Genomic DNA, 22,705 nt, shown 5'->3' on the forward strand with positions numbered 1-22,705 from the left:
CTCTTCTGTTGTCAGTTTTCTGTCAGTGTGCTAACCACCCAGCATCTCCCTCCTTCTGTCAGCATGCTAGACACTCAGCTAATCAGCAACACATGGACAGTGTCATTATGTCAAATGAAAGTAATCATTGGTTTGATGAAATCTCATTTTTCGTTTTGTGGTTTGTTTTTTTTTTCCAAGGGGCTTGGGCAGTATTTGAGTGCCTGTCCTCCTCAGCTTGAATCCCAAACTGCTTTAGATGACAGACAGACACCCATTTCCTAGCAACAGCAATCTGAGCATTTGCAGGTGAATAAAAACAGGAACCAAAGGAGCTTTCAACTAGGTAGTGAGGCTTAGTGGCTTAGTGAATTTAGATGCCTACAGGATTAAGCACGACTGGAAATTGAGTGGCTTTTAGCAACATAAGTCCCAGCATAAGCAGGATTTTGCAGACCGGATCCCACTCAATATTTTTATCATCTGATATCTTAAATGAAGCGATTCAACCAGCTACAGCAGCAGACTGATGTAATTGTTCTTCCATATCTCCTTAAGTGACAGTCTGCCCCAGCTTTTGAGCTCAGAAACATCTATGAAAATGCCCAAATAAATTTTCTGCAGCTGCATTTAAGTGCTAAAGTTTGACAGTTTGGTCCTTCAACACTCAGTTAGGATGTAGCCAGAATATCAAAGTCGTATTTTGAATGGAGTCGCTGTGAAGCATTACTTCAGAACAAGACAACAGCATTCACCTTATTTGACACATTTTAGTGCTGTTGCAATAGCTGATAACACACAGAGAGGGAGGGAGGGGGACAAAGACATGCCAGGGAATGAGCAGCAAGTGCTTGCACAAACCTCTCTTTCAGTTCAAGCATATAAAGTGAGATAAATGGTCAAACTGCAGACATACTGTACGCGGCAGGAGCCAAAAGCTGCTCTCCAGATTGGCAGCTCCAGAAGCCATCAGCACCGGATCCTGTCAGCAATTACCAGCTCGGAAATGTCCTTCCATTGATTGTGACAGACGTAAACCAGCTGCGTCTCAATCGCGAGAGAACAGAGGGAGGAAGAGCCAGACGGCAGGACACAAACGGCACCAAACACTGGGACCAGCTGCAGCCTGCAGGTCACACTTCCATGTCAACAAAAAAATGTTATTTAATATTTGCCAAACACTGGAGTAATTCATCACAAGGTATAAGTGGATCTATAACGTCTGAGATCGCCCGTTGAAGATTAACTGGACCTATCATGTTTCCAGCACAGCAACCTAAATGGGAAACAAAATAGCCTGAACCTCGTAGGCAAGGCACTTACTCATTCTCTGCAGTAGCAGGGTTCCCATGCTGGTCAGCCTCAGCCATGCAGTTTAGGAAACCTTCATGCCAGAATATTTGTATGCATGTAGGGCGATGTGAAAACAGGACAGTGCCAGCCTGTCAGAATTCAACTGATGTGAGAGTCTGATCAAATGTACACAGCTGCCTTCATCTGATCTAGAATCTGCATAGGACAAAATTACTGTGAATCACCAACTGAGAGCAGAAGAGCTTGATTATTGCTTAAACGTAGAGATAAACTGGCAATGAACTGTTCGCTGCTGGAGGGTACCTCTGAAAATATCTGCTTTTCGCTGCAGACCTCCAAATGGACACCAGGCTGCTTGCCTGTAAGAGGTGGCACTTCCAGAGAGGTGGAAGTGACTTCCAGAGTCACAGCAAGCTGCCTACCCTCACATGCTGTACTTGCTTCCCACCACTTCAAGTTTTTACAACAGAACAAAGGAAAACCTTTAAAATACACAGTCCAGAGGGAAGTCCCACAAGAACTTTACAATGAGAAGAAATTATGCTACATATCCTAAAGAAATGAAAATAAAAAATGCTGGAAATGTCTTGTAGCTTTTGGTTTATTACTTTTTAACACATCTAACAATGTATAGCTGTTTCAATTGTATCTAAAAAGCTAATAAATAGCAATTCAACTCAAAGAGTCATCCAGCAATGGTAAAGACTGATGTTTCTGTTCCCTGGCCTCTGACTACCTGCATCCCAGTTGGACTCCAGTACTGCTAGGCATTGCCTCAGCTCGAGAGCAACACTCAGGGAGTGACTGTGGAGCAAAACGGTTCTGACAGAGACTGCAATGCTGTCCCTTGTATTGTTCACTCAGAAGTGCCATTTCCTGCTGCAGGCATGAAGAGGCAGTAAGCTAAACAAGTTATGTACATTCCCATAGTTGTTGTGCTGTAACTAACCCATAGAGTGCTTCTACAATATAGTATTTCACAGGATTTCCTCAATAATTGCTTCAGGATCTAGCCAGGACTGTTAAGCAAAAGCCATAAGTATGCCTCTAGAGAACTGAGGATTATAAGAGGTTTTAAATAACACAATTAAACGTTTAAAATAATAAAATGTGTCAAGGCCACAGAGTGATGAGAAAGAACAACAAGTAGCGTTCTCCTCCTTGCCACAACATTCTTCCTGGGACTGCGCAGAAAGTCATTACGTGGGCTTTCCAGAGAAACTTTCTGCACATCGTAAAGGACAGCGCTCAATTCCCCTTTTTCTTTTTCTTGATGGGTACCCTTGAGACACGTTTGCTTCTGCAGCAAGCACAAGACTCGAGCATGTGCACAACCTCCTTTGCCCATCAAGGGTGTAGGTGTCTTCTGCAAGCCCAGCTCTCCTTCAAGGCTGGGTTCCAATGAGGTTTGCTATCCAGGTGCCAGCCTTCTAATTCCTCCCATTCCACTTCTCGTTTTTGCCATCTTGCACTCCTACTATCCTTCTGCAAAATTTCCTTACTAACCTATTAATCTACTTATCTACTGCAGCTCACTAGTTCCCCATTCTCCTTACCATTGCTGGATCATAACATCCATTTCCTTCATATTGGTTGGGGTTTTTTCATAAAAGCTACATTGTTGAGCAACCTGGTGTAGTGGAGGGTGTCCGCTCCCATGGCAGGGGGTCTCAACTAGCTGATATTTGTGGTCCCTTCCAACCCTAACCAATCTATGATTCTATGATTCTATGATTCTATGATTTTCATTTTAACAGTCAGGATGCAAATGCAACGTTAAAGGATTTTGAGATTGGACTGGATTTTGAGATTGGACTGATTGAAAGACACTGGAGCTTTGTGATTAGAAGAAGGCACATTTGTCACAGCTGAATACTTCACCAGTCTTTAACTAACATGTAAAATTAACAGATGGTATTATTTCACACAGTCAGTGTGGATCTCAAGGCCCCACTTCATACTTTAATTCCCCTCCTGTCATTCTACCATGCCAGAATCAACAGTATTTTTGCTTGAAGCACTAAAGATGCATGATGCCACGATTCTTCGTGGGAACGCTAATTAAAGGCAGCACTTATATACTGCAGTACCAGTTCTTCCAGTAGACTGCAGGGATGGAGACTGTGTGCCCTACTGCAGGTGTTTGGAACTTAGATGGACAAGTCTGAATTCATTAAACAGAAAGAGGCAAAAAAAAAGTCAACATTTCAGAAAACTTCTCATCTGACCCCAAATCATTTTTTTCTTGCCAACGTTCCTTTATTAAATTTTAAAATGATCCATTTCTACTAAGAATAAAGTTCAGTGCTGGTAGTTTTAAAGTCTGGTAAAGCTTTTTCCTCTGAACAGATCCAGTCAGCACTGCTGGAAAAGCATTGCCAGAACCATTTGCTTAGAATGAAGAGGGAGAAGGACATGCCTGTTCTGGTTTTCTTTTTCATTCTTTTCTGGTTATTTTTAAGAGCACTCTCATTTTTCCAAGAGCAGTACCAAGGCTTGTCAATACATATCTATCCGAAACTGAGACCCTGACAAGCAAGAACTGATGGATACGCAGCCAGCAAAATTTCAAGTTCCCTCTGATAAAATTCCATCTTTCAACAGCTTTTTTAAGAGCTAGTTTTGCACTGCAGTAAAGCAGAGATGGCGAGGAACATTCCTTGCTGTATCATCAAACAAAAAAACTCAACTAGCGATATGGTTAATTTTAATTCAAAGTTGAAAGAAGTATGTCCTTTTTTTTCTTACGAGCAGTCAGCATTGTCCTGCATCCCTGTACTACCCGTTATACTCAGCAATATCCTCTGAGGGTAACGTAGCTGCCTAGCTGTATTCGACAGAAGCCTCAATAAATTCTGCCCCAGAAGTCAGATATATTAGCTAATAAGCAAAAGGATGAAGGAACAAGCCTGATAAGAAAATTCTAAGTGATGTTGTCAAGACAAAGACTCATCTCAGTATAATCCATGAAGAGAAACCACTGGGGAGAGAGAAAAGTCCCCGTGTAATGTGCAAGGGTTTGCAATAGCCGAGGCTTTCCGTATGACAGACAGTAGCAGAGTAGGACTTTGCCCTGCCTGGAGGAGATGTGAACTTCTGATCATTAATAAAAGGAGGATGACTGACAACTGATGAAATAAATTTCCTTTATCACAGCTGGTGGTTTCACAATTAGCAAAGCTTAGGGCAATTACAGGACTTAAATCTCTTCCCTTCTAGGTTTTGTGGGTTTGTTTAGGTATTACCTTACATTACCATATTACTCCAGCACTTTTGGGGATGAAATGACTTTTCAGGCTGTGTGCTGAGATCTCCGTCCTGCAAACCGATCTGTGCAGCTGAACCAAAGAAGTTTGGACACAGGTGAAGGGCTGTGCTGGGGATGGGGATCCCCAGGATGAGGGTGTTCGGGCTGCCCCAGCTGCAGGGGATGCAGAGGAAGACAGTCAGCTGCTGCCCAGGAAAGCAAGCGCCAGCTGAAAGAAGGGATTAACCGCTGAATTCACAAAATGAGAGGTTTTTTAATTGACAAACAGGATGGAGAAGGGATTGATTTTAACACCCCTGACTTCTAAGAGTGCAGAGCAGCACCACACAAAATCAGCAGCAGCTCTGAAGAAGGTAAGAAACTCTCTTCTGGAGAAGCCTGTTACAAGATTTGGGACTGTCATTCCTGTTCAAGGTTCCCCATGCAAAGAAAAAAAAACAAAGTTGATCTTGCTTTGTCTTTGTTCAAAAAACAAAAGGATAAAACAGGTGATGTGTCATCCTGGGTAATTCAACGCTTCGAAAGAATATATAACATTATTTGGACTGTTTGCATTGGTGATGTGTACTTACAACATCCCAGTCACCTCAGAGGCATACTGCGCTGTGCACACATGCCATAGAAGCCAGTGTGCCCCACCACCCACCCCATGAAGGAATTTCTAGGCAAAATAAACCCAACAGACAAAAGGTGTGAAGAGAAACCTCAAATATGGAGTGGAAACGTCCTTGTTTGCCGTGAGGCAGCAAAAAGGCAGCAGGGGACATGCAGATGTGAATTCCACCCAGACATACCCTTCCTTGCTCAGCTCCACCAGGAGCTTTTCCCAGGTCTCAACACACTACTGAAATTGGGAAGCTCGGTCTTTTCTTCAAAACTGATCAATCCCCTTCTTTTCCTTCCTTTTGAAAGATGGACTGGAAGGACTGTCCACCCAATAACACAGTATTTAAGGCTCAGTTCTGGTTCGTGGGAATTGGAGGAAAGCAGGGGGAAAAGGAAAGGAAGCTCTGCCTTGCCTTCAACACGAATGGAGACGCGGGTAAGCCAAACCCTGTAGGCAGGTGGTTTGGATGTGCCTGCATTAGGTGATGGCAGCTTTCAGACACCCACCTTTTCTCATGAGTCCACACCATAGCCCTTCTGGTTTCTTGTCCCGACAAGGAAAAATGGGAATAAAGACTTCTTTGTTCCACAGGGTGTTGTGAATCAAATACATGAAAGACATAAGATGCTCAGACCCCATATTAAGGGAATCACCCTTCTGTCTTGCAAGCATTATTTTAGCAAAAAGCACCTGACAGTTACTAGTTTTTAAGATGGGCTTTTTTTAAAGCGCCACAATGTGTGTGCAAACACATTTTAGCAGAAAAACTAAGCATACGCTGTCCTTTAAAAAGGACAGATCCTTCTGTGTGTTAAGTTTTTAAAACTTCCTCAAGAAACAATAACCTGCCCTTCACCACCGCCACCCCCGGACTCCTACCCAGAGCCTCTGCCGTGTGCCTAACTAATCAACGTGTTGTGTTATGATTACCATAGCGACTGCAATCCAACAGCTGCCTTGACGTTTCATCTTCTGCTGCTTTGAAAGCGCTTGCTTTTGCCAAGGAAAACTTTTCTCGATTTTTAAATTTTTTTTACTACACACTGTTCACTCCACTTACAAAATAAACATTTAGGAAAAAAAAAAAAAAAGCGGAAACTGCCTTGGTTCTGACCACATATTTTGCTAATTGCTTTTATTCTCTTCTCAAGTAATTTGAAAGGTTTCTGAGGCTGTACACTAAAAAGCTTGCGATTTATTTTGCGGATAAACTGATGATTGTGAATTACTGTGTAGGGTCACCACAGACAGCCAGGAGTCACCTCCAGTCCCCAGGTGCAAGGCCAGTTGCCCAGCCCTACCCAGACTCCTTACGGGGAAACACCAACCACACCCTCACTCTCCCAGCAACTCAAATCTACCCATTCTGCTACGTTGTCTCCCCATTTTGCTGCTCCCTCTCCCACCAATGCCTTGAGCTCTCAGCTATCTCAGTTGCACGCACGTTCCATGGAGCTTTAAGACTGTCACCACTTCTCCTGTCTTTTGAGGGGGTGAGGAGATAAAACAGTAGAGAATATGACTGAGCACAACTTTTTGCTCCTGCCCTAAAAGAGGGAAGGTTGTGCACAGCAAAGCACCTGGCTGGTGCAGAAGCCCCCCAGGCTGGGTTTTGGGGATGTAGAGGAGGGTATAGCAGTGAAGGGCCATGGTCCCCCGTTGGTGACACAGCCATAGAGTTTAGCACCTGAAGTTGCTACGTTTCATCACAGGGATAGGAAAGCACCGTACAGATTTACGTACGATAAATACTTATTTAAGTATACATACATGACCTCTGCTAACCGATAACTCATTGCACCGTTACTCATTTCACAAACAAGAAGCAGTTTTTACTTACCTAAGCTGGTCACCCCCTTTCTTTTCCAAAAGGTGGGAAGGGCATAGCTTTCCTTTGAGCAGCCAGGGAGGTGTGAGAAAGCACCTTCTCTGTAACCTTTCAAAGCACTTGCTTCCAAGATGTTTTCCCATCCTGGCCTGCACTCCAGCATGTCTCAGGTTGTCTGCTGCCAGGCAGCTGTGAGCTGGAGATGTGCTGGGGCATGGAGATGTGTGCAGGACATATTGCAGAGACTGATTGAAAAATCCCAGTAGGTCAGATCACCTGCAGGTTGGCCCAGGTAGGAGACGCTGGATGGGTCTGTATGCATGTTGAAGGGATTTTGACAATGGTAAGATTAAGGTTAAAACTCAGATGTTCAGGCTGAGAAGTATTAGGGTTTAAAATGAAAGCTTCAAACGACTTTTTAGTGATTTTTTTTTAATTGTCAGATATGATGACAAATTAAAATTAACAACCCTTATCTGAAAAGCACGTACATTTAACATGAGGAAGTAAGAAAACACATTCAGAGGCAGTCAGCTTCCTGTCTTATGCTTTTGAAACAAAGCTGATGGCTCACAGAACAGATCTCAAATATGTATATATATAATCCCCACAGCTAAAAGTCGTCTATTTTAAAAGACAAGTGTTTGCTCACATGAGGAACATTGTACTCAAGCGTTTAGTCTTTGAGATCCATATGGATTTCATCAACTTGTTTGCCAGGAATTTAGGAAAAACAAACTTTATTCATGTTCCTTAGAGAAATGAATTCTGTTCGTGGTCTGTGCAAAACGAAATACAATTTGGGAACAAAAAATCCCAGGGCATTCCTGGAACTGGAAGGTCAGACAGCCAAAATAATTGATCCAATTAATATGTGAAATGAGTGACTTCCAATGGCATCTTCATCAGCACTGGAAGAACACAGTTTCACCTTAGAAAGTGATTTCATGTCACATCCCATAAAGGGCCCACAAACGTGAAGTGTTTTCACAAGTCCCCCTGGAACCAGCCACTCCATAGCTCTGGAAAGAGCATTAACCCCAAATCCTGGGTTCTCATTTCTGCTCTTCATTTGGCCTGAGAATCACTGAAATCCTCTTTTCTAGATGGTCCCTCAGTTATGACAGAGGTTGGATTGCAGGTACTTTCTACATTGGGCAAAGGATGGAAAAGAAGAATCGCTCTCCAAGCACAGACCCAAACTCCCATCTTCTCAACCCCCTTCCTGGTCTCCTGGTCACTGCACAAGCACTATGTCCCTTCTCTCCTGATCTCCCCTGGGTCCCAGGACTCCTGCTGTCTTCATGTAGACCTGAACAAGCCTCAAGAGAAGACTGGAGGCTCTCCCACCTCCCTGGCCTTGCTCCAGAGCACCCCACGAGGACATTTTCTGAAGACATGAGTTTCCCTGGCACCTAGATTTTCTGCTTCCTAGGCTGGAACTATTTGGGAAAGGTTGCCCCCTCTGTACACTTGAATGAACGTAAAATGTAAGAGCTCACCACTGTGATGATACACAAAGAGAAAGGCTAAACAATGCTAGAGGAAAGAGTCCCTAAAAGAGCAGGAGGGAGCTGCCGAGACCAACCAGTGTGTGAGTTCACTTCCTGTCTGTCCATCCTTTCATGACACATATCTACCCCAGGAGGTGTAAATGGTTTGTTCTTCCAAACATGGGTACCTACTGCTATCTGAAATGTAGTTGAGGTGCCTATTGTTATTCTGAAACGCTCCTTCTGTGTCTTTAAAGAGTTTACTCCCAGTAAAAACTTGAGTTTTGAGCTCATTAACTTTTGTGTTTCTTACAATATTTCTAGAAAAAAGAAATGAAGTAAAAAAATAAATATTTGTCTCATCTGAATTTACATGTTTCGATGGAGAGAAAAAAAACTTCAAATGAGAACCTTTTCAACTATCTTAGACCTCCAACTTACAGATGGGATGTATGATCCACTAGAAGAATATGTACCTGGAGACTAATCTTTTGGGAGCTAAAGTTAGATGAAATGAGACCTATCCCAAATTACTCCATACCATGCCTTGGTATATCAGTTTATCAGTTGTATAACCCTAGGTTTGGTTTTCCAAGGTTGATGAAAATCTGCAGAACTCTACATAATTTATCAGTATTTTGTTTTCTTTATCAGAAAGAACAGGAGGTTTCTGGAAGATGTGTTAACTTACATTGCTACTGCAAACAGAGACATTTTTCTCCAATGACACTTACTTTAAAACTACAGTCTAATGCAGGAAATATATGCTTTGATTCATTCTTAAAGCAAATAATTATGCAGATTAATCTCTATACTGTCCAAATTTAAACAGCCAGCCTAAAACTAATGCATTGCAAATCTTTACAGTTACGATTTTATAATATGGTATCTCATCAGCTTTTAAAGGAAGCTGTGTTACTGCTCTATGAGAGGTTTGTTACATTGAATTAATGTCGCATTAGAACCCTTTGAATAGCATTACTCACTCATATAGCATTCTTGGCAAGCCTCAAAAAATGTTTTTAATACTTGGGAACTACATGACAGAGCCAGACAGTGATCTGATGTTTGAAACTGGACTAGGCACCTTATTTCAAAATTGCAACAGAGAAAAAAAAAACATTAGAAGAAAAAAGAAAGAAAAAAATGTCATTAGGTTCTTAAGCCTAAAGGCACCTACTTTTGGTAAATGTTTCTACATACCCCTGCATCGTGACCAGAGTAGAGTAATTTAGCCTTTTCTTCACGTTACTGTGAAAAACAACTTGTGAAACCGCAATTATTATTCAAACGATGCTGAGAAAAACGTCCGTAGCTGATCTGTTCTTAGAAAATGAACCTGACGGTTTTTAAGGGTGCGTGTGGGACTTGCACAGCCTGGCACTGGCAGGGAGGGACTCTCCCCTTCTGTCCCTGGCTGGAAAGGCCCCAGCAGTGTTTCCTCGGTCCCTTTCTCTGTCTGCACAGCGCAAAGGGACCAAATCACATGAGCAAATCCATGGTTACCCCTGTTTAGCATTCAGACGATGACACTTGGCTTGCCTTTCTCATGGCAATAACCACCCTCAAACGCATTCAACTCCTCGTCTGTCCATCTCTCAACAAGTCTTCAGGTGGCTCTTGGATACAGGCTAAGAAAGTGAAAAGTTCTGCGCATCATGGGTTAATTTTTATGCCAGTGATGACTGTAGCTGTTTACTTTTTAAACAAATGCCTGATATACACTGCAACTGCCTGAGAGCACAGCCAAAAACAGACCACAGGAAATCTCTCTGACAGCCAGGAAGGCAGAACTGTTAACATGGGTCTGCACTACAATTAAAAAAAGAAAAAAAAAAAGTAAAAAAAAAAGTTGCGAGATCTCAGGGAGAAACGATGTTACAAAAACACCCACAAATAGCTGTTTTCTAAGAAGAGACATCTATTAATAGCACAGGGCATAAATAACTCTTTCCATTTTGTCTGAAGGATTATTGTGGCTTTTCACCCCAGTTTTTTTTCAGCGGAAGTAAAGAAGACTCTGTAATACTAAGCAAATAAACCAGCCTAATACAAAATTCTTGCTGGAGATAAGAAAGCATACTAGGTTATTTACTGCTGTATTTTAATATTTTGTTTCAGTTCTCCTTTGATCTGCGTTAACACAGGCATTAAACTGACAGCTTAGGGTCGCAATATGTACTACGATATCGAAAGCCGGTCACGTATAAGAAAGTATCAAATTGTTCATTTAGAGCGAGTTACAAGTTTTGGTTAATGTAGTTCACTGGGGTCTAGATCCATCCACCCGGATAAAATGTCTGCTGGCTTTTTAAAAATGGAGCAGATAGAGAAGCTGTACATACTCCTGTTTTTTAAGGTATAAACATCTGCAGCAGAGACTGGGGTTGATTCTCCTTCCAGCTACAGTGGTGTAACAAGAGTTGCTTCACAGACGGCAGAGGAATTTCAGCAGTAAATGAAAAAAAGAATAAGGCTCATTGTGCTTTTAATTTTGTTTCATGTAGGCAAGAGGGGAGAAAATTGATTTTAGTCCCAGCCTTTTTTTTCTCATACATGTCACTGATGCATTTTCAACCCTTGGAGAATTGGTGAATGTGGGAATACAGGCTCTAATACAAAACACTTGGCCTGTTTTCAGTTCCTAACACATACTCCAGAGTTCATGTTATGGTTATCAGAAAGAATCTATGAAAAATGAAGCTGCACACAACTGCAGACCATCAGCGTGGCTTAACCCCGTCAGGCGGGGATGAAGCAGGAAGTGCTTTGTGACACTGACTGGCAGAAATACAAACTGATGAAGAAAACACGCGGCAGGAAAGAGGGTCTTAGATGGTGAGTTAGAGCCGAGGACATTAACTACAACTATACTCTGCCAGGGCCAAGATCAGAGGAGCCTGACATACTTGTTAAAGGTTTCATCAAAAGGATTAGTTCCAGCAGCTTTTTTTAACCTTTCCTACAACACAATTTACCCAAAGGTGGCGGAGGGCAACAGGGGCTGCCCTGTGAGATAACATTTTTAATTGTACAAATGCCATTCTTGATGTCATAATCCCAAGGTTAATGCAGTTGCAGGTCTCGAACAGATGTGCCATGGGCCACTCATCGCAGGGAGAGGTGGCCGTGCAGACAGTCAAAATGGCCACAGTTCAGTGACGAATTAAGCAACCGCCCTGGGTGTTTTCCTACATTTCACCCACGTACTGTTGCACCCTATTAAACATTCTTAGCCCCTGTGTATAGCAATTAAAAAAAAATAAAATCATTCATACAATGTGTTACCAAGGATCAACAGCCAAGCATAGCCGCTGGCTAATGAGACAGCCCAGGGACAGGGCAAGGCAGCCTGTGAACGAAGGAAAGTCAAAGGGGAAGAGCCCAGAAAACATCTGGATATCACCATGCTAAATCTTACACCTTGTACTTTGGCAGTACTGATTAATAAGAAATATGTTTTAAAATGTTTTGACATTTTCTGTTAAAATTTAAATACACCTGCTAGATTTTAGCAGAGATCATATTTTCCACACGGGGAGAATTTGTCAATGGGTTTGCAGATGACGTACTCTCTTCTTCCTTAAGAAAAAGCTTCTCTTCTCAGAAGAGATGTTCACACCACGTGGTTCAAAGAGTAGAGTTTTCTTCACTTTTGAACGGAATAAATGGTTTGCTCCATGTGTTAAGTTGTCACCTATACCAGCAGTTCCCAAGTAGGGAAGCACGCCTTATTGATGTGACTCAAGCACACAGGGGTTGTGGTTTAGTTAAGCAAATGAACTGAATCTGGGCAAGTTTTACATGGGGACAGCTTGAATATCTCTACACCACACTTCCAAAATCTGCAGTGTGGGGCAGCGTAGCTCAGCGGCATTCACATAGGGGTGGGAATGGATGAAAAGCATCAGGCTAGGACACTGGGAAGGGGGACAGCAGTTTTAAGAAAAGGCAATTCTTTTTCTGGGGTCAGAGTTTGGGTTGAGTGTCAGTAGGAGGTGCATCAAGTTGGGTTGCTCTCATATACGCTTCGGAAAGGCTAGGGAAAATCAAGAACTGGTCATATTCCTGTTTTGTATGTCATCTGTGTGGCCTACAAAAGAGTAGTTGCCCTTCTCAGGTGCAGCAATTGTGACCTCGCATCTTCTGTCCTCAGACTTGGTAATCAGGGGTAAACTCTGTGCATCACAAGACCGAAGGGTATCTCACCATGGATCCACACGTCTCTGGTAATGGCCACAATCTTGTATTGCACATCTAGGGGAGGAGTTAAGAGATCATGGGAGTGATGCTTTGATTATCTAGGTCATGGTTTAAATTTTGGACTTCTAGGTTATTAAATCCTCTCTTGAACCATTTCAGTTCTACATACCAGCTCGACCTTACAGTCTTAGACCATGCCCAAATTTCAATAGTGTGGTACTAATGCAGTTTATCCCTGCAAGGAGTACATTGTACAGAGCACATCACTTTATACAAGTACGACTACACAGTCATTAGGGACAAATTGTCACAAAAATCCTATCCTAGACTGCTCTTCATCACTATGCCTTGCAGCGGTTGGCAAGGAAAACCATGTATTTGCAGAAGATACGTAAAAAGAGAGTTACTTTTCCTAAATACTGGATCAGATCGGAATAAGGAGAGGAAGAATCATGCAAGGAAAGGAGTACTTAGCATGGTGGAGTGATATAAAATTACTCAACAAGAAAACTGATGGAATTAGGAGGGGAAGGGGTTATTTAAAACAGGAATTGAGGAAAAGTTAACAGGTGCTGGGGAGCACTCAGGTCAGATGAAGACATCTGCTAGAGATGTCAAGAGCACAAAGGTAACTCTGTGTCTGGGAGTAAAGGGTAGGATAAAAATGACAACTGAACAGGAAATGGGAAAGACTGGGACTGTAGAGGTACATCCCAGCAAAGAAACAGGGTGTCAGATGGCGGAATAAAATACAAACAGACACATAAAAACTGTGAATACAGATGCTTGTGAGGGGCATCTGGGGGAGAAAAAAAAAAAAAAAAGAAAAGAAAGGAAAAAGAAAAAAAAAGAAAAAAAAGAAACAGGTGCACCAGAATGGCTGGCACAGAGGGAGGATGATAACATAAAAGCATTTCTGAAACGCGATGGAGTGGTAAATATAAGACAGAAAAATCCTCCGATTAGGCTTTATAAGTGAATGAGAAGTCTTTGAGAGCCTCTCTAGCTCCTATAGACACTATAGGCTTGACTCAAAGTTGTTAGTTGACCTACAAACTGCATTACATAGGAGATCTGATAGGACGTTCATAATGATCTTCTGACTAAAATACAGAAATGAATGAGTATAAAATACAACAGATGGGCAGATTGGCTTGCACAGATGAAGCAATTTATGTCACCAGTTCTGCGAGATTTTAAGTCATTGAAAGCTGATCTTTTTTTCTTTAACAAATGTGTGACTACATTTAGTCAGCTTATGGTAAAGCATATTGCAACATATGCATTCATTCATTTAAAGAAGTGAGTGAAAAGAGAATTAAAAAAATAAACTGCCAGAGCCTTTATGCAATATATTTTTGTTTAATATAAAGAACACAGAACCCTTTCAGTTAATTGCATGTTTGATCATCAATATCCTGTCTTTTGCAAGCAAACACTCCCACTCAAGAAATCCAAATAAGGTACCTCTGAGTACAGAAGCTTTCAACTACTTTCAGTTTATTTATCTAGGTTATTCCACATGTTGGTGTTCATCTTTTTCATAACAAGACTTAAAAACAATCAGCTTGATGAGCTTTAATAAAAGGCAACAAACAGAACTAACAACGTGAACTGAAAGTAAACACATAGGATCAGTAGCATCGTATAATACGACAGGATTTACAAAACAACTCTCTCAACAAAAACACTTGATAAGACTTTTGTTCCAAAACCATCTATACCTAGGAAACGTGAATTCACACTCCATCTCCAAATTAATTGTTTTCATGAAAGGTGAGCATTGCTTTGCACCTGGCTCTTCTGCAAAGAAACATTTGTAAGATAAGGGTGATCCATTTACACCAAGTCCATGGCAAAAGTCTCATTTGTGGTGGTAGTAAAGGACAAGGTCCCCACACCAAACACTACCAAGGTGTCTCAGACATCTCAGCCCAGAGACAGGGGTACCTCCTTTCTGCAGGTGATTCTCGTTCTTTCCATTGCCTACACAGGCAAAGAAACTGTGCTCTTAAACTTAGATACTTCTTGTGATTTCAGGTGCACTTAGGTTCCAGGTTTTGAGTCTTGGGGGTTAAAAGCAAAGTCTAGAAAAGCTATGGGGGTCTATCCCCCATTTGGTTAGAACTGGTGTTGCAGGGTACATAGAAATGTTCACAAGTCATGTAGCAAGGCACAATGAAGTGAGTCGTTTCCCCAAGGCTGGCATAAGCATACCTGGTGGACCTGTTATTTTGGAACTGCAAGTCCCCCATAGCCTGGAATTCATGTCAGGCAGCACAAGTGAACTCTGGTAAGGACTCAAAAGGTGACTCTGGGCTAAGTTCCATGCAGCCATACAAAGCAGCTATCAGGACACAGCCCTTGCAGAATTCCCTCACTGCTATTCTATGTCTCTAAGGCCAAATACGGATTTTCAAATTCTCTGTTCAGGTGCCATGTCACCTTGGAGGTACCCAACTCATAGTTTCTATAGTAAATTTCTCATGATACCTAAATAACTTTCTCCTGGTCATGCTCACAACAACCTAAGTTTTGATGGTGTCAAGCAAGCTGACACCTAATTCTCATCCAATGACAGACAATTCATGGACTACATACTCCTCTGCCTGCAAAGACCAGTCTAGAAGTTGGGTTTGTGTCATACCTTTCTACATCTCAAAGTAGGTATCTAAGTCTGAACTGCACGGACCTGCACCCTTCTATGTGGATTTCATGGCCAAAATCCCTCTCTTGGATGTCAGCTATTAAAACAGTTATTTCTCACAAGTGGCAGTCAAAAGAGGAAATAAAGGCCTCGTATTTCTGACATTGCCAGAAAATACTTTAACCCTGGCTCCCATCTTCTGCCAGTCTTTATGAGAACAGATGCACTAAGGTAACCAGCTCCAGGAGCTGTTTCATAGCTGTGAGCCCAATTAGCAGGAGGCGTTTCTTTGCAACCTCAAAGTAGGTGTTTCACTTTCAGAAGTAGTGCCTAAACCACACTATCTTATAAGCGTTTCCTAATAGCCAGCTAAGTTTTTCCACTCCATATCGACTTCTGTGGATCTGCTTTCTGGCACTTTCTCTCCTCGTGGTTCGATTTCACTACTGGCAAAGACATAGATTCCTTCAATCTAACATCAGCAGTCTGAAAGATGAATGTGTAATCTAAGCTAGTCCTCCAGGCTCCCTCTGCAGCAAATGGGGAGGAATTAGTGTTTCCAGACAGTGCCGCATCCCTTACCACAACAGCTCCATCTCAGATGCCAGGTTGAATCCGCGTCTAAAAGGAACTTATAAAAGAAACGAGGTGGAATGAAATTGTGAAATACCAGTTAGAAAAGTTTCACAGTTTCTACTCAACAACACTGAGAGGTTTTTGAAGGCTTTCCCTAAATCTTCAACATCGAGTAGATGTAAATTAGTCAATCAGCTCCTGTGACTGTAGAAGCTGAATACTTCATCTTCCGACTCAAGGCTATATAAGGCTTTCCAGTCCCAAACAATGAATATTAGAAATGGCAAAAGCCTGTGCAACTCAGAACAAAGCGCTGATGATGTTTGAAGTCTAGCTAAAAATATAGCCCCTGTCCAGAACCCAAACGAGGCAGGCTACAACCACAGATGGTTAAAAGGGATACAGTGGCCGGGATACACAAACACGTGCACAGCAAGACACAACATTATACCATCGCTTCTCTCTCACGCTGCCTGCTACCTCCATTCAGTGCATTTCCTGGAATTTCTTACAAATATTTAGTTATTTTACATTCATTCTGAAAGATGCTTTACCAAGTTGGTAAATTCCACATCAGACAGGGCTTGGCTGCCTGGTTTCCAGGTTTGTGTCATGTAACTCATTAACTCCAACGGCTTTTCATCAGTCCTTGTTGAGTAATGCAGCGCCCGTTCAGACTTCTGTTATAATTCCTGTATTCGCACATTCTTAGCACGATGCAAAATTTTCCCCCCGGATCCAGAATCATCAGTTCAGCCATTCCCAAACACCATGTAAGACAGCCTCCTGCTTCAAATTCCTGCTTGCTGCAGGAGCAGTAGAAAGGAGACTTCAGTGCCCAGAGGTCAGTGTTTGGGAAGCCCCTTCTGTAACTTCGGAGCAGGTCCATCTTTCTTCAACTGGTCTTGTTTCTTTATACGAACTAAACCAAAGTTTGTTTAATCTCTTATTGACAAACCTCTAGTGGTAGATTTCCATGGCGTCCTAGTCTAGCTTAGCATTTAGTCACCCTTTATTTCAGAAATATTTTTTGCCAAAATCTCTTTCACTCCAGTTTAAAGAAATTATTTCTTCTCCCTATAGACCTGAAAAGCAGATGATTCCCCTCCTTTTGGAGGTTAAATTTAAATGCTGTCATTGCTCTCCCCTCTTCCATTGCATGTTATGTTATGCTGGGAATCAACAAATAGCTTTGGTAAGTACAAACTATCACAAGTGTTAAAGCCAGAAGAACCAACCAGCTTTTAAAGAAGTCCCATGTGTGGCTTTTTGCTGTGGGAGTTTTGAGGAACTGTTGCAAGTGTCGCTGTATTAACCTCATCTTTCTCTGGGTACCTTGTCTTTCAGCTGGGAAGTACCTTTGTTTGCTCACGGTAGGATTTAACTTGTCTAAACCTAAGTATCTAACATGTAGTCAGCTAGCCTAAGCATACTGCTTCGGTTACCCCTGAATGAAGGGAGAGAAGAACCTCTGGGGAGAGAGAGAAGAATCCCTGTTTCTTCCCTCTTGAGTGGGATGAATCCATCACCCCTGACTGATACCTAAAAAGGTATCATTTTGTGATCTCATGGTCATGTTACCCTACAGAGGAATCTTAAAAGATGAGTTTAACTTGGAGCTAGAGAAACGCTGACCCCAGCAACCAACTCTGGGATTGCAAAATGTGTTTTCCCATGTCCATTTCACCCCCAAAAATTGTGGTTTTCAAGTGCAGCCTTTTCAGGACACAGGATAAGAAGACTTTTACCATTTTGTAATCAATATTCTACGTGGTGCTCTAGGACAGCAGTAATACAGTCAGATACTACCTAAAGTGTTTTGGGACCCCATCCTGTTAAGGAACATTTTTGCACAACTTTACAAGCAGTACCGGAGTGCTGTAGCGCTGGTGGGAATTCATGCGACCTGCATGGAAACAAAGAATTCATCACATGGAGTTACATGAAAAACTTAGATGAAAGCTCAGGCTTGAAAAGCCAGAAGACAAACCTATTATTTGGGTGTGGCCTGGTGGAGGCCATAAGGTTAGAAAATGTTTGGCCATACTGGTGCATGGCTTGCTTTTTTTATAATCTCAAAAAAAAACAATAGCAGAGCTCCCTCAAAGTCCAGGAGGATGGTGGTGGGTAGGATATTTTCCCTGCTGATATTCAGGTACACTTCATGGCAATGCACCCTGCAATTTAATTTACTGTGAAACTATGCCTTAACGTGTCAGGCTATCTGTGAATAAAGATTAGGGGATATGGGTTTTTAGAAGCAACGAGAGGTTTTTTCTTTCTCTTTTTTTTTTTCCTTTCTTTTTTCTCCTCAGTATTGAATGCAGAGAGGAAAAGGCAGGCAGATGCATGTCATAAATAAACCCAAAGTGAACAAAGAACAGATCTCCCGAGGAACTTGCTGTCTCAGTACTTGGAGCACAAAGAAATGAAGTAAGCACGGCCCTTCATAGAGGAAGTCCTTCACTTCCTCAAGACGTTCCAACATGCCGAGAAAGCAAAACAATTTTGCGAGGCCAAAGTACATGGGCTTCTAATCCCATGAAAGTAGTATATGCCCTGTTTCAAATCCAGAGTCAATAGAGCTTTCCTTTAACACAGGCACAGCACAGTTAAACCACGGGTCTAATACTGATAAGGTTTTAACCATTTGGGAATTCTTTTAGAAAGTGTCAGGTTTTTCTTTGCAGGATTAAAGCAGAGATTAGAGAAGAAATATCTCGGTTTCTCCTTTTTTCTCTGTTAACTAATTCAATGGATTATAACACAGATGGACCTTAACGGGCTTCAGACCTGGGGGGCAACGACAGCACGAGCACAAGGAAAACTTGTAAGCATTTTAAAGCACTGTGTGCTGTAAAAACTCTGATCCATGCTAATTCATGTACTGTAAAAACCCCGGAAAACAGCAGGAAAAAATCTGCAGAACTACTGTACACTGCAATGAAAGGTTGGTAGGATCTGCTCTATTAACTCGGCGCTAAGCACAATTGTTTAATTTCCCTTTCAGCAAATCCCCTACAAACAGAGCTGTGGGCGGGTGCAGCACCAGAGCCGGAGCCGTGGTGCGGAGGCAGACATCTCCCTGCTCTCTGGGCCACTGCCCGTAGGGCAGGAGGCAGTCGGAGGTGGAATGGCTCCGAGCAGCCCAGCTCTGGCCACAAACACTGATAAGCGCTGCCGGAGGGCTGATGGTCGAGGGACATAAGTGAGGAAGAATCTGGAAGGAGACTTCATGTCTTTTATTAGTCCTAACCAATATCACTGAGGAAAAAAAAAAAAAAGGCAAGATTTCGTGACCTAAAGATAGGCCACTATATCTGGAAGTCGCCTATTTTTTCAGCGGTATCAGCGTGTCTAATAAAAGACATTGCCTCCACCCACAGCTCTTGGTTTGTACATATTTCCAGATCAGCACTTTTGGGTATTACATTTCTAATCCAGCCTTTCAGAAAGATGATGGGAAAAGAAAAATTAAGAAGCTGCCGATCACAAGCCAGAGGGAGATGGAAATAAATAAATAGACTGGAAAGCTGTTATAACTCTAAGAACCACATAGTCCTTGCCAGTTGAAATTTTTGGACTCGGGCATATACCTGTTTTGACAGCTCTCAGTATTGGCATGTTCTGAGGAAGAGAAAAGGGAGGGAAGTGGTAGCTGGAGTTCCCAGCTTACCTATGGCAGTGTGACAGCAATTGCGACAGACTGGGATGCAGACAGAGCTGGATCCCACTTCCAGCTATGGTGGAAGATGGCCAGGAAGGACAGTAAGGATGTAGGATGTCCGGTCCACAGCAGAGCCATGACTCCTCGAGGCGTGAGCCTGGCTCCAGAACTACAGGCAGCTCCTGCCCTTACATCGTATGTAGGGGCTTTGGTCTTATTTTCACTAGACTTATGCTCAGGCTCCTCACCACCTCCCATTTCTGGTCTTTTCCGTCTCTCCCTTTCCCTCTGCATCCGTTCTGTACTCCTCTGCACATCCCTGCCGTGCTGCACCTCCAGCAGCCTCTGCTCACCTTATCCCTCTGTCTCCTCCTGGGCACGTCCTGCCCAAAGCCTTGTTAGCTCCTGCTCAACGCAGCTGAGACAAGAGCTGCTAGGCCCACACCAAGCTTCTTCCCCACCAGCACGGCAGCAAACTGTTCCCAAGGCACTGCTGTTTTTGCCAGAGGCCAGGAAAGGATGGCTTCTCATCTGCAGGGGACGGCTCCTCCGAGTCCCAGCTCCTGCTCACGCCTCGACCGCCCTGTGCATCATCAGTAGTGGGAGGCTGCAACCAGTAAAGGCAGACTCGTTGGCTGAAAACTTATTAGACCATGGACACTCACATCCAACAGGGAGTTTTTTCCTACGCAACCCAAATTTTCTTACAGACGAAGGGTCTCTCGCATCACCATGAGTGGGGAGCGGTGTGCTGCAGCAGGGACCAGAAGTGGGGGACCGTGGGGAGCAGAAGTGGGGGATCATGGAGAGCAATTTATTCCTCCGAGCACAGGAGCAACACAAGAGGCAGGAACATGCTCCAGTTCTGTAATGTGCCCATGGAAAAAATCAGGAGCCGTAGTTATATGAAAAATCACATCTATAACTATGTGACTCCTTTTTTCAAGGGGGGTTTTTTGATTCAAACTCCTCTTTTTCCCCATACACACACACGTATGGTATTGTACCAGCTGAAAAGAGTATTTGCCCTACGAGCCCCACAGATAAAAGCTACAAATACTGTTTATTCTTAGAGTATGTTTTCAGTTCTTGCAGCAGAATTTAAATCTTTTTCTGCCATTAGCTTCCAAAGGGTTAAGATGATTTTCAAAAAAATAAAATAAAAGCTTGCAGCTCCTGAGATAGTATCAGCCCATTAAACATAGGTAAGAATATGAGAGGGAAAGAGAAGGGAACAGATATTATATATGTAAGGAAAATTAAAACTCAGGATGTTGGGTGTGGGGGGAATGTGCTTTGAAGTACAAAAGATCCATTGTTAATGTGGGACAAAACCTCCCCAGTATGGGACAGAGATAAAAAGGAGGGAGTTTCTAACAGATCAAGGTCAACCAAGATATATGAATAACATAAATGCTATTAATCTCGTACAGCATGAATCAGAGAATTGCAGCAGGGTATAGCTGTGTGGCGGAGTTCATGGCATGAGTGTTTTATGCCACTTTGTATTAGATAATGAGCGTATTCATCACAGACTCCTACACATCATCCAAGCTGGCAGAGAAGGAGCTTTAAGGAGCTTGAGAGAACAAATCAAAGAGCTGGATCTAAAGCTCAGAAAGGTAATAGGGATGTTCAAATACTGCCCCAAGTTTAGATATTTGCAGGCATCCATACAATCTGACTCCGCAGGAAATAGCGTGAGAAAGAAGCTCTTAGTTGGACAGCTTGCTGCTTATTATTTATGATGCTGCCTCTGTCATAACAGTCAATTTTACCAATTAGAAAAGATACAAAGCAATACAGGAAAAGACTACACCACAGAAAGTCTCTCTTTCTTGCTGCTTTTTTTTTTTTTTTTTTAATTCTCATGGTTGCAAATTCAGAGACACAAAGAGAATCAATTTTCGTCTTGGAGAGCTTAATCTAAACATTGTTGGGAAGTGAGAGACTGAGCCATACTGGAGTCAAAAAGTACATAACCAGATGTAATTTTGATTTCACATGTTGCATTTCCGCACGTTTTAGTCTCCTGAAATTCCAGAGACACGTGTTCCACAGGAGAAGCTTAAGGGATAATTTATCTTGGGGAGGAAGGAAATGAAAATGTATACATGTGTGTATATAATTTTGACAACAGTCTGCAACCAGATTGTTTGCAGTGGTTTCCACTTCCATTTATTTATTCTAAACAAACATTTTAACTCAATGACATGGATCTATGTAGCATGGTTTTCCTGATTGTTACGCTTTTTAGATTTTTTGAAAGCATGCTGAAATACAGTTGGGACTAAATTAAAATTCTCAAACCGACTAATTCCTTCTCCCTGAGGTTAGCAGGGTTTTCTCAGCATGAACCTAGACTTGCTTTCAATTCTGCATTTTGGTGCCATGTAATCAATGGAAAAGGGCAAGCCCCATAATGGGGCCAGCTCTCCACAATGAGCACATCCAAACTTAAAAAAAAAAGGTATTTTGAAAGAGGGGCTGACTGTAATGCAGTAGCATCTAGAGGCTACGCTGCATTTGGAGCCATTCTGCAATACTCTCTCTATAAATACATAAACATAGATAAATACATACCCTGTGGGTGTACGTATACACTATGCACGCATATGTGTTATTGCACATATAAATGCCTGCAGTATATACTATAAACTGCTTCTCTACCTGATCTTTAGGAGGTATAACATTTCAGCTTAGTGAGGCAACGCTGGAGCATGGGAAGAGGGGAATAAAACAAAAAGGAAGGGCTGGAATGGTTCAAGGTAAAGCACCTCTCAGCAAACATCTGAGGACTGTTCAAAGACAACGCCAGTACTACAAGAATGAAAAACACTGTCACTCCTCCACCTAACTTACAAAATGGGCTTGGGTAGCACAGGAAGAGCAATGGGAGATCAGAGGAAAAGCAGTAGATTTGTTTAAAAACTGTCAGCACAATCACCAACTTGTGTAGGGAAAATCAGGCAAAAGCACAGAGCAAGATTCAGACCATTAAATTCTCCTTCTGGTTTTCTATATCCAAGCAGCCGAAGGATCCTGAAAGTCTATGCTGGCCAGCAGCACCTCGGCCTGAGGATCCTACAGTCCCCCAGCACCTCCCTAATGAGCCCGGGAGTT

The sequence above is a fragment of the Tauraco erythrolophus genome, chromosome 1 (assembly GCF_009769465.1).
Source record: "Tauraco erythrolophus isolate bTauEry1 chromosome 1, bTauEry1.pri, whole genome shotgun sequence".
Classification (NCBI taxonomy): Eukaryota; Metazoa; Chordata; class Aves; order Musophagiformes; family Musophagidae; genus Tauraco; species Tauraco erythrolophus.